At 40.7% G+C, this 9,087-nt stretch overlaps 1 pseudogene; it reads left to right on the top strand.

Annotated features, from left to right (window-relative positions):
* The first annotated feature begins 7,797 nt into the window (after positions 1-7,797).
* LOC132010513 (malate dehydrogenase, mitochondrial-like) lies at positions 7,798-8,711 on the top strand (annotated as a pseudogene).
* The last annotated feature ends 376 nt before the right edge of the window (positions 8,712-9,087 follow it).

Genomic DNA, 9,087 nt, shown 5'->3' with positions numbered 1-9,087 from the left:
GCATTGAACTAAGTATTGAGAAATATACTGAGACAGAGACCATTCCTTGTCTTCTAGAGTTCACCATCTAGTTAAAGCTGTAAGACAAAGACGTGATGACAAAAAGTCACGTGTGTTCATTGCCATAAGAAAGGTGTAAAGAATTGTAGGTCTTCTGATTATGGAGCATGAAAACTCCTAATCTGAGGTGACCAGAGCGAGTTTTATGATAGTTAATCCTTCTGAAACTTTCTTATTCCCATCCACGTGGGCTTCAACTATGGTCACCAACTGCCAACATTGTTTGGCCTCCGGAAAATTATTCCAAGATTTATTTAGTTGCTAGTTAGAATTATGCAAGCATATGCTCAGTCATTCATTCAACAAACTTAGTTTTGAAGATCTAAATGGCTTTAGAATATGGAGACACAGCCAACATCGTCATTACCACAATGACACAGTCCGTCTGCATCAAAGAGCTCATTGAGAAAAACAAAACACCCCTCCCTCCAAAAAAAATCAATGTTATTAGCCCAGAGTTTGGCAAGAGCTGTGAGAAAGATAAGAACAGTGTACTCTGCATTCACATAATATGGACACCCAGGCTGATTTGGGAGGCCAGGAAAGTCTTTTAAAGAAAAGTGATATCTAGGTTTAAGCCTGAAAGATAAATGAGTGTTAGTTGATAAATGTGCCTGGAGAGGATGGAGTGTTAGGAAGGTTCAAGGGATCTTGTCTAAATTACAGAAGAAAAGGCAAACCTGGTCAACCTTGCTGCTGTGGGTTGAGTGATTTCAGGGTTTTGAAAATTTTCTGAATTTTCCCCCATCACACATATCCCCATCAGAGCCCAGGTCTTATTGGAATCTTTGCAGTTTCAAATGATTGTGGCAAGAGTAGGGAAACCTGTGAATACTGACACATTTATTCTATAATAGAAAAGGAAGACCCCTGTAGAAATGCTAAAGGTAGATTATTAGACTGTACAGTACAGTATGAGCAAAAGTATTTTATCCCAGAGTGAGGTAGGTGGCAGTAAAGACACAGATCTATAGATTTTTATTGTCCTAGAGGATGAAGTCACAGAATTGCAGGAAGACTTCAATTATGAGTCGATTCTGTCAGTTAGGTGGAGAACCCTGAGAATGTGTGGATCTAGTGCTTAAAAAATCTCTTTAAATAGGAGAGATAATCTAATTTAAGTATCAGCCCTCATGGCAAAGATAACACTCTGAGTTTACCACACAATTTTCTCTTCCTGGGTTTGCTGAGACTACACTTCTTAGCCTCCTTGAGGTTAGATTAGGACTGAGTTTTATTGGCCTGAGTCTTGGCCAGCGGAATGTGAGCAAAAGAGATATAAACCACCTCTAAGCTTGACCTTTAAAAATAGCTCCTATATTCTATTTCCCTTTCTCTTCTTATGTTGAATCTGGAAGACAATATACTTACTGTAGATAAAAGGTAGAAGCAACTTGAATCATTGAATGAGGGCTTAGAAGAACTACCAAGTACAGCCAACCTCCATCAAGCTACAACATGAGCAAGAAGTGAATGTTTGTTGTGTTAAACCATTGATATGTCGATAATTTTTTTTATTGAAGCAGAGCCTTGTCTATTCTGATGAATGTACTCCTCCTTGTAGATGTCTTCCCATGCCTGCCTTTCTATTTCATGAGGGTCATTTATGACACTAAGGTTTGGTAACTTGTTTGGCATAGGAAATTAGAAAGCAGGAATCAAGGAAGCTGTTGTTTTTTTGGTTTGTATAGGGAAAGTTGTGAACTGAGATGGAATTTTTCAAGATAGGCCAAATGACAAAGAGTAGGTTTGAGGATAAAAGTATGAAATTAATTTTGGACGTGTTAGATTAGAAGAATTTTTTTACTTTATAATATGGATGATCTCATAAATCTTCTTGAGGACAGGTATTGTGGTCTTACATGTTTAATTCCCTGTAGTATCTAGTATCTATATACCATTTATATTTGTTGATGGGCTCCCTGGATCAGCTGAATTCTGGAGGAAATTTTCTGACTCCTTGAATCAATGAATTCCTCTGAGAGCTGTGCATATATGTATTCTCTTTGTGACTGGAATTGTCTTGAGTTGTCTACACACTCAAGGAAGTCACGTGTTTAAATCACAATAACATATTTATGCTGCTTTACTTCTTGCCTTCCCTTCTCCCCAAATCTCCATTTTCTTGAACAGTTTTAAGCAGCATGCTGTCGCTCTTTGTAAAGATATTTCTCATTAGGTAGATTGTAAAAGCCAACACCAAATGTCAAATCCAAGTTTGTTGCACAAGCGATTTGGAAGGTCAGAGTGATCTCCACAAAATGCATACCAGCAGCTAACTCGATTTTTGATTTCCCCAAATGACTTTTCTTGTGAAATCTGGTTTTCACATCTTCCCTTGCTTTTCCCTAATGGCCTGCTTTTATATTAGAAAAACAACCAAGAGGAAGTATTTTAGAAATGTTATGGTTTTTATTTTTCTTTGAACTCTCTTAGATTATGCCTTTGTGTTTTTTCCTAGAAGACTGTTTTGCATACAGTAGGTACTACCTAAGTATTTGTTGATGGTTTAAAGATACTCGTTTGAGCTGGAAGGAAATGTAGGGATCATCTAGTCCAATCCTGTCCCTTTACAGATGAGAAATTGAAAGCCTGAAGAACTGAAATGTTTTGGCCAAGGTCACACAGCTGATCAAGTGCAGACCTGCTGCTATTACTAATGATGCTACTCCTTTAATTATGTGCATAACTCAACAGTTTTCACAAAGCCATCATTTATCTCATCTGTGAGGTAGGAAACACAGGCATAATCAACACTTTCGGTTTTTTAACAAAGAAGGAAATTGAGGCTCAGGAAAACCGTGTCAAACAGTTGAACTATTTTACTCATTTATTCCACAAATTTTGATTGAGCCCCTGTTATGGGCCCGCTCTGCTCTGGCTTTGTTCTAAATATAAACAAAACAGAGTTTCTGCCCTCTTTTTATCAGGGAGGAAAAAAGAAGAAAACCCCATAATAAATAATAGCTGGACCGAGCGACCTGGCCTCCCGACTCCAATCCGGTAGTGATTTTTCTCTCCATCCTTGTTAATGAATGAAAACCAATGAAATTTCTGATTGATTGATTGATTGATTCTCTCATACTAAGGAAAGGTAACGCCGTTAAAGGATTTCTCCTGTGAAGAATGCAAAGCATTTTAGGTGCAGCAATAATAGGAGGGCTTCAGAGAGTTATATAATTTTATGTGCTCAAGAGAATATGGGGAAATAGCAGTCCATGTTCTCATTCTCTCCAGTTTTGAGATTTATGATTGGTCTGTTACAATAATAATAACAACTGAATATTGGCACAAGAAATATATTTGATTCAGTGGGTAACAGTTGACAGCCTTAACTTGTGAAATGTAGCAAAGTTCTTGCAGGAAGCTGCTGCAGAATATGTAATACACAAGAAGGTATTCAGGGAACAGGGAAATAAAATCAAAGGAACCTGCTACCCAATCTGTTTCATTAAATATGAAAATTAAAATGCCTTAACAAAATGCTTTCTCTTCCTCTCTCCTCCCAACAAACAAAAGCTTTGGTAGGCAGCCTGAAATTGCTCATCAAGGAAAAAGACCAGACTGATTCTAAACGGCTTCTTTTGAATGAAGCAATTAATGCTAAAAGGAACATGTTGTCTCCTCAGCATTTGTAAGGTAAAACATTCATTGTACTTCCTGGCACTCTCTCAAGCCTCTAGAGCCAGTAGAGAAGTGGTTTGCTGCTTGTGCTCTTGACCTCTGGTAATCAGAAGGATTTGGGCTGATTAACTTGACAGCAGTGGTTCTTCTTGGGACTAGGAATGTGTCTGAGAACTATATTCCTGGATTCGTCTTTCTCAGACCCTGACTTGCTCGCTTTTGCAGGTCCATCAAGGCTGGCATCCCCTCCATTTACAAAATAGAGATGGTACCTTATGATTGTTAGGTTCTGAAATGCAGGAGAGTAATGCAACAGCGTATTATCTTAATTGCATTTGTTCTCGTGAATCAGCTTTTTCAAGAACACTATCTTCTTAAAGACTTCATTTGCTCACTCACTAACTCATGCATTTATTCAGAACACATTAATTAATGAGGTCTGTGTATCTAAGACAGTAGGGAATGTTCTGGAGTAGGGGCACAGATTAAGACATAGTGGCCATCCTCAGGGAATGCTCAGTTTCATGTGGAAGGCAGGCAGAGATTCTATATGACAGTGAAACATGGTGGCTTAGTGGAAGGAGCAGGTGCAAGGCATGCTGGGATTATGAAGGGGTGGTGGGAGCTCTCTTTGCACAGTGAGGACTCTGGACTGGGCTGGAGACGTCAATGGCAGGGAGGACTTGGATTTTCTCTTGTGCAAACCCTGCCATCTGCTCCCCTCAAGTGGAGACTTCCTCTCTTATTTGTTTCATACATACATGTTTCTTAGAAGCGATTTTTAGAACAAAGTGCTTTATTTAAAAAATACAGATGATCCATCTGAATGGTCTCTGTTAATTCACTTAATGCTCCCTTAAATAATCCTGATCGCAGGAGAAAATGTCCTCCCCATTTTACATAGGAGGAAAATATTTATCTTAAATAAACATTTGTTGTTTCACAGTCAGTGCCAAAAATAATGGTCCTTATTTCTTCCTTCATGAAACCAATCACTGAAGTATTTTCACATTCCGTTTGGGAAGGTCAGTCATTGGCAGGAAGCAAGACAAATATTTGTGGACTGGCTGAATGATGACAGAGATTAGACCCATCTTTGTATAAAATACCCGTTTTAAAGAAATTGTAGCATTTTGTTTGTTAGCCTGAAAGTGAAATACACTTTCAACCAAAGTGATAATAGATCTCTGAATGAGATCCTAAGTGATTCGCTTTAATTCAGGTTAGTAGGTGGTGATCTTTTAGGTACTTGCCCATGCTTAATTTTACTTACACTTTTTGTTTTCCAATCTTGGATAGTAAAAGTAGATTTTATTCATTTAATTAATTTTGATATGATGTCAGGAAGCTTGCTTATACTCAACAAGAGGCGTTATATTTTTTCAACATTTGCATTATGATAATGTGACATAAAAGGGGGGAAAACCTGTATTCCTGAGTCAGAGATGGAGGTTCAAGTTTTTGTTCTGCTACAAGCCAGCTGTGTAACTGTGGGCACATTTCTTTCCTCTCCTGGTTTCAGCTTTCTCAGGTATGAAATGGGCTACTAATCCCAGGTGACCTCCCATCATTGTTGAGGATCAAAAGTAATGATCTAATTAAAAGTGTACTCTGAACTATAAAGTGCTGTATGAGTGAAGGTGCTTATTATTTATTGAGCCCTGGGCCTCTCAGACCATATGATCTTTTTCCAGGGTTGTTTGTTTACAGTCGATTAACACCCCCTGCAACCTGCCTGCTTTTTAAAGTCCGCAGAGGGGGGATTGGCAAAGAAATAAAAAGCTAAAGCTTTCATGTAAAGTTTCTCTCCCACTTAATCCTTCTTTGGATTCCCTATTCATGTGTCTTTTTTTTTTTTTTTAATTTATTTATTTTTTTCAGCATAACAGTATTCATTGTTTTTGTACCACACTCAGTGCTCCATGCAATCCGTGCCCTCTCATACCCACCACCTGGTTCCCCCAACATCCCATCCCCCGCCCCTTCAAAACTCTCAGATTGTTTTTCAGAGTCTATAGTCTCTCATGGTTCACCTCCCCTTCCAATTTCCCTCAACTCCCTTCTCCTCTCTAACTCCCCTTGTCCTCCATGCTACTTGATATGCTCCACAAAGAAGTGAAACCGTATATGATAATTGACTCTCTCTGCTTGACTTACTTCACTCAGCATAATCTCTTTCAGTCCCATCCATGTTGCTACAAAAGTTGGGTATTCATCCTTTCTGATGGAGGCATAATACTCCATAGTGTATATGGACCACATCTTCCTTATCCATTCATCTGTTGAAGGGCATCTTGGTTCTTTCCACAGTTTGGCGACCATGGCCATTGCTGCTATAAACATTGGGGTACAGATGGCCCTTCTTTTCACAACATCTGTATCTTTGGGGTAAATACCCAGTAGTGCAATTGCAGGGTCATAGGGAAGCTCTATTTTTAATTTCTTGAGGAATCTCCGCACTGTTCTCCAAAGTGGCTGCACCAACTTGCATTCCCACCAACAGTGTAGGAGGGTTCCCCTTTCTCCACACCCTCTCCAACACATGTTGTTTCCTGTCTTGTTAATTTTGGCCATTCTAACTGGTGTAAGGTGATATCTCAATGTGGTTTTAATTTGAATCTCCCTGATGGCTAGTGATGATGAACATTTTTCATGTGTCTGATAGCCATTTGTTTGTCTTCGTTGGAGAAGTGTCTGTTCATATCTTCTGCTAATTTTTTTTATATGATTGTCTGTTTTGTGTGTGTTGAGTTTGAGGAGTTCTTTATAAATCCTGGATATCAGCCTTTTGTCTGTACTGTCCTTTGCAAATACCTTCTCCCATTCTGTGGGTTGCCTCTTTGTTTTGTTGACTGTTTCCTTTGTGTCTTCTTAATCACAAGGCTCAAATGAGGCAGTACCTTCCAGTCCTACTTGAGGATTCTGGGGGCTTGAGGGTCTCACATTTCAGGGAAGACCATCTAAACTTCCCCTCCCCCCCTTTGCCAAATTCCTTATGTCAGACTCCTTTTTTTCCTTTCTCCCCATAGTTAGAGATTTCATTGCCTGCTCAGAAAATGGAGCTTCTGGCTTTTTAGTTCATTCTGTTAGATTTTGTTTGATATATTAAAAAAAAAAAGTCTTTAACAATCAGCAAAGTGCTTCTGCAAGCGCACTACTCTGATGGCAGTCCATCTTTCTCGTCTCCGATCAAATTCACTTCCTTGACCATGACCAATTGCAAGGTGGATTTCTCCCCGTCAACATTGCAGGTGCTGCTGTGCCTGGAACAGAGCTCGGCTCCTTCCCTGAGTTCGCAGCATCCTTACAGATAATAAAAATTCTGGAAGCAGGACTTCGCTAGCAGTTTTGGTTTGGGGATGATGTGTGAGACGGAGAGAAGTCCATTTCGAGTTATGAAGTGCTGACACCAGGAAAACTCCTTGTTCCAGATAAAATATGTCAATTTGACTCAGAAGACACAGGAAGGGTGTAGAGCTATCCTCTTGTAAGATGGCATGACCTTCTTCTAGTATGTGTATGTATATATATATATATATATATATATATATATATATATATAAAATATACATATATGTATAGAATGGCATATATACATACATACATATATGTATGTATGTATATAATATACCATTCTGCTTTCAGAAAGAACTCGAAGGTTATGATTCTTTCAGTGAGGGACACTGGTCATGGAAGCAGACAATGGCTGGACTTCCAGCTTTACCACTTACCAGCTGTATGATAATGGGACAAGTTTGCATTGATTTATAAATACCTGCCTCCTTGCTCCCTGGTATGTTCTGTGGATTAAGTGACAATGCCTGTGTGTGATGCTTTCTGATTTTTAAAGCATTTGAAAATGAGTGGCCAGTAGGTCATTTAAAAAAAAAAAAACACATGTTTTGGGGGCTTTGGTCTGTGTCTGAATCACACTCCAATTATTTGCTAGCTCTGTGACCTTGGACAGTTCGCTTAAACTTACTGAGCATAGGTCTCCTCGGCTATCAGATGAGATGACCGTACCAGACACCAGGCAGAGCGGGCAGGGGTTTCTGTGCAGTGTGGAGGTCCTCGGCGTGAGCTGCCTCCAGCCAGCTTCTCCACCTGCAGTACATGCCCTGCCTGCTCCAGCCCTACTTTCCGCCCTCACCTGCCCTGCTGGTGCCAGTCCCCTCTGCGGCTTCAGCTACTCATACACCCTGAGTTGCTGCTGATCTGAGCTGCACGGAGATTGGAGCAACCGGGAAGGGCTGCCTCACACCCGAGTAGCTGCCAGACTGCTCGAAAGGTTGCCATGGGGTGGTTATTCCAGCAGGAGCCCCGAGGAAACCATGCATGACAGGGGTGACCTGTCCAACACTAGTGCCCCAATTGTGGCCACCCTGGCTACCTTCTGCCCCTGGCATTGCCCTGAGGCATGAGCGGCATCCTTTCAAATCTGGTTAACTCCATCATCCCAATGGCAACAGAAACTTTCAAGAAACACGGAGCACACACCTTAATAAAATCTTTGGAGTGACAACCTTGGACATTGCCAGAGCCAAGACTTTTATTATAGAACTGAGGGGTTTGGCTCCTGCTTGCATCAATGTTCCTGTTACTGGTGGCCATGCTGGGAAGACTGTCATCCTCCGATCTCCCCAAGAACTCTCAAGGTGGACGTTCCTCCAGAACCAGCTGACAGCTGTTACTGGGAAGATTCAGGAAGCCCACATAGAAGAGGTGAAGGTCTAAGCCAGAGCAGGCTCTGCTGCCCTGTCCATGGCTATGTGGGAGCCGAGTTTGTCTTCTCCCTTGTGGAGGCAATGAACAGGAAGGAAGGAGTTGTTCAGTGTTTCTTCATTAAGTCCCAAGAAACAGACGGGGCTTATTTCTCTACACCATTATTCCTGGGGGCAAAGGGCATCTAGAAGAATCCAGGCATCGATAAGATCTCCCCTTCCAAAGAGAAGATGATAGCAGAAGCCATCCCTGAGCTGAAGGCCTCCATCAAGAATGGAGAGGAGTTCATGAAGAAGATGAAATGAGAGAGCAGCCAGCCTGCGATCTGTTTCCCTAACTTACAAAGACACTTATAAGAGACTGGAAAGCCATCTCCTGTTGCTTTGTGTTTCATTTGCATTAACCACGGGTGTCTTGTTAGGGTTGCCTTCCTTTCCAAATCATGGGTCCATCTGTGGGTACATCAAGAAAAGCAAACTTTTATTTTCTTTAAAAAAAAAAATGGGAATGACAATACCAAAGTTGTAGAGACATCAGGAAGGAGTAAATGATGCACGTGAGTTGCTTGGCTGGGTACGTGGTGTGTGGTATGAGCGGTCTGCATGGTTAGGTTGGTAACCACTGGCCCAGAAAGATGAATTGTGTTACTCTACTTAAATCCAGCAGGAATATCTTCTAAAG

Source organism: Mustela nigripes, chromosome 2 (genome assembly GCF_022355385.1).
Source record: "Mustela nigripes isolate SB6536 chromosome 2, MUSNIG.SB6536, whole genome shotgun sequence".
NCBI classification, from domain to species: Eukaryota; Metazoa; Chordata; class Mammalia; order Carnivora; family Mustelidae; genus Mustela; species Mustela nigripes.
Note: the sequence above shows the minus strand (reverse complement) of the source record. Positions and strands in the feature narration are given on the sequence as shown.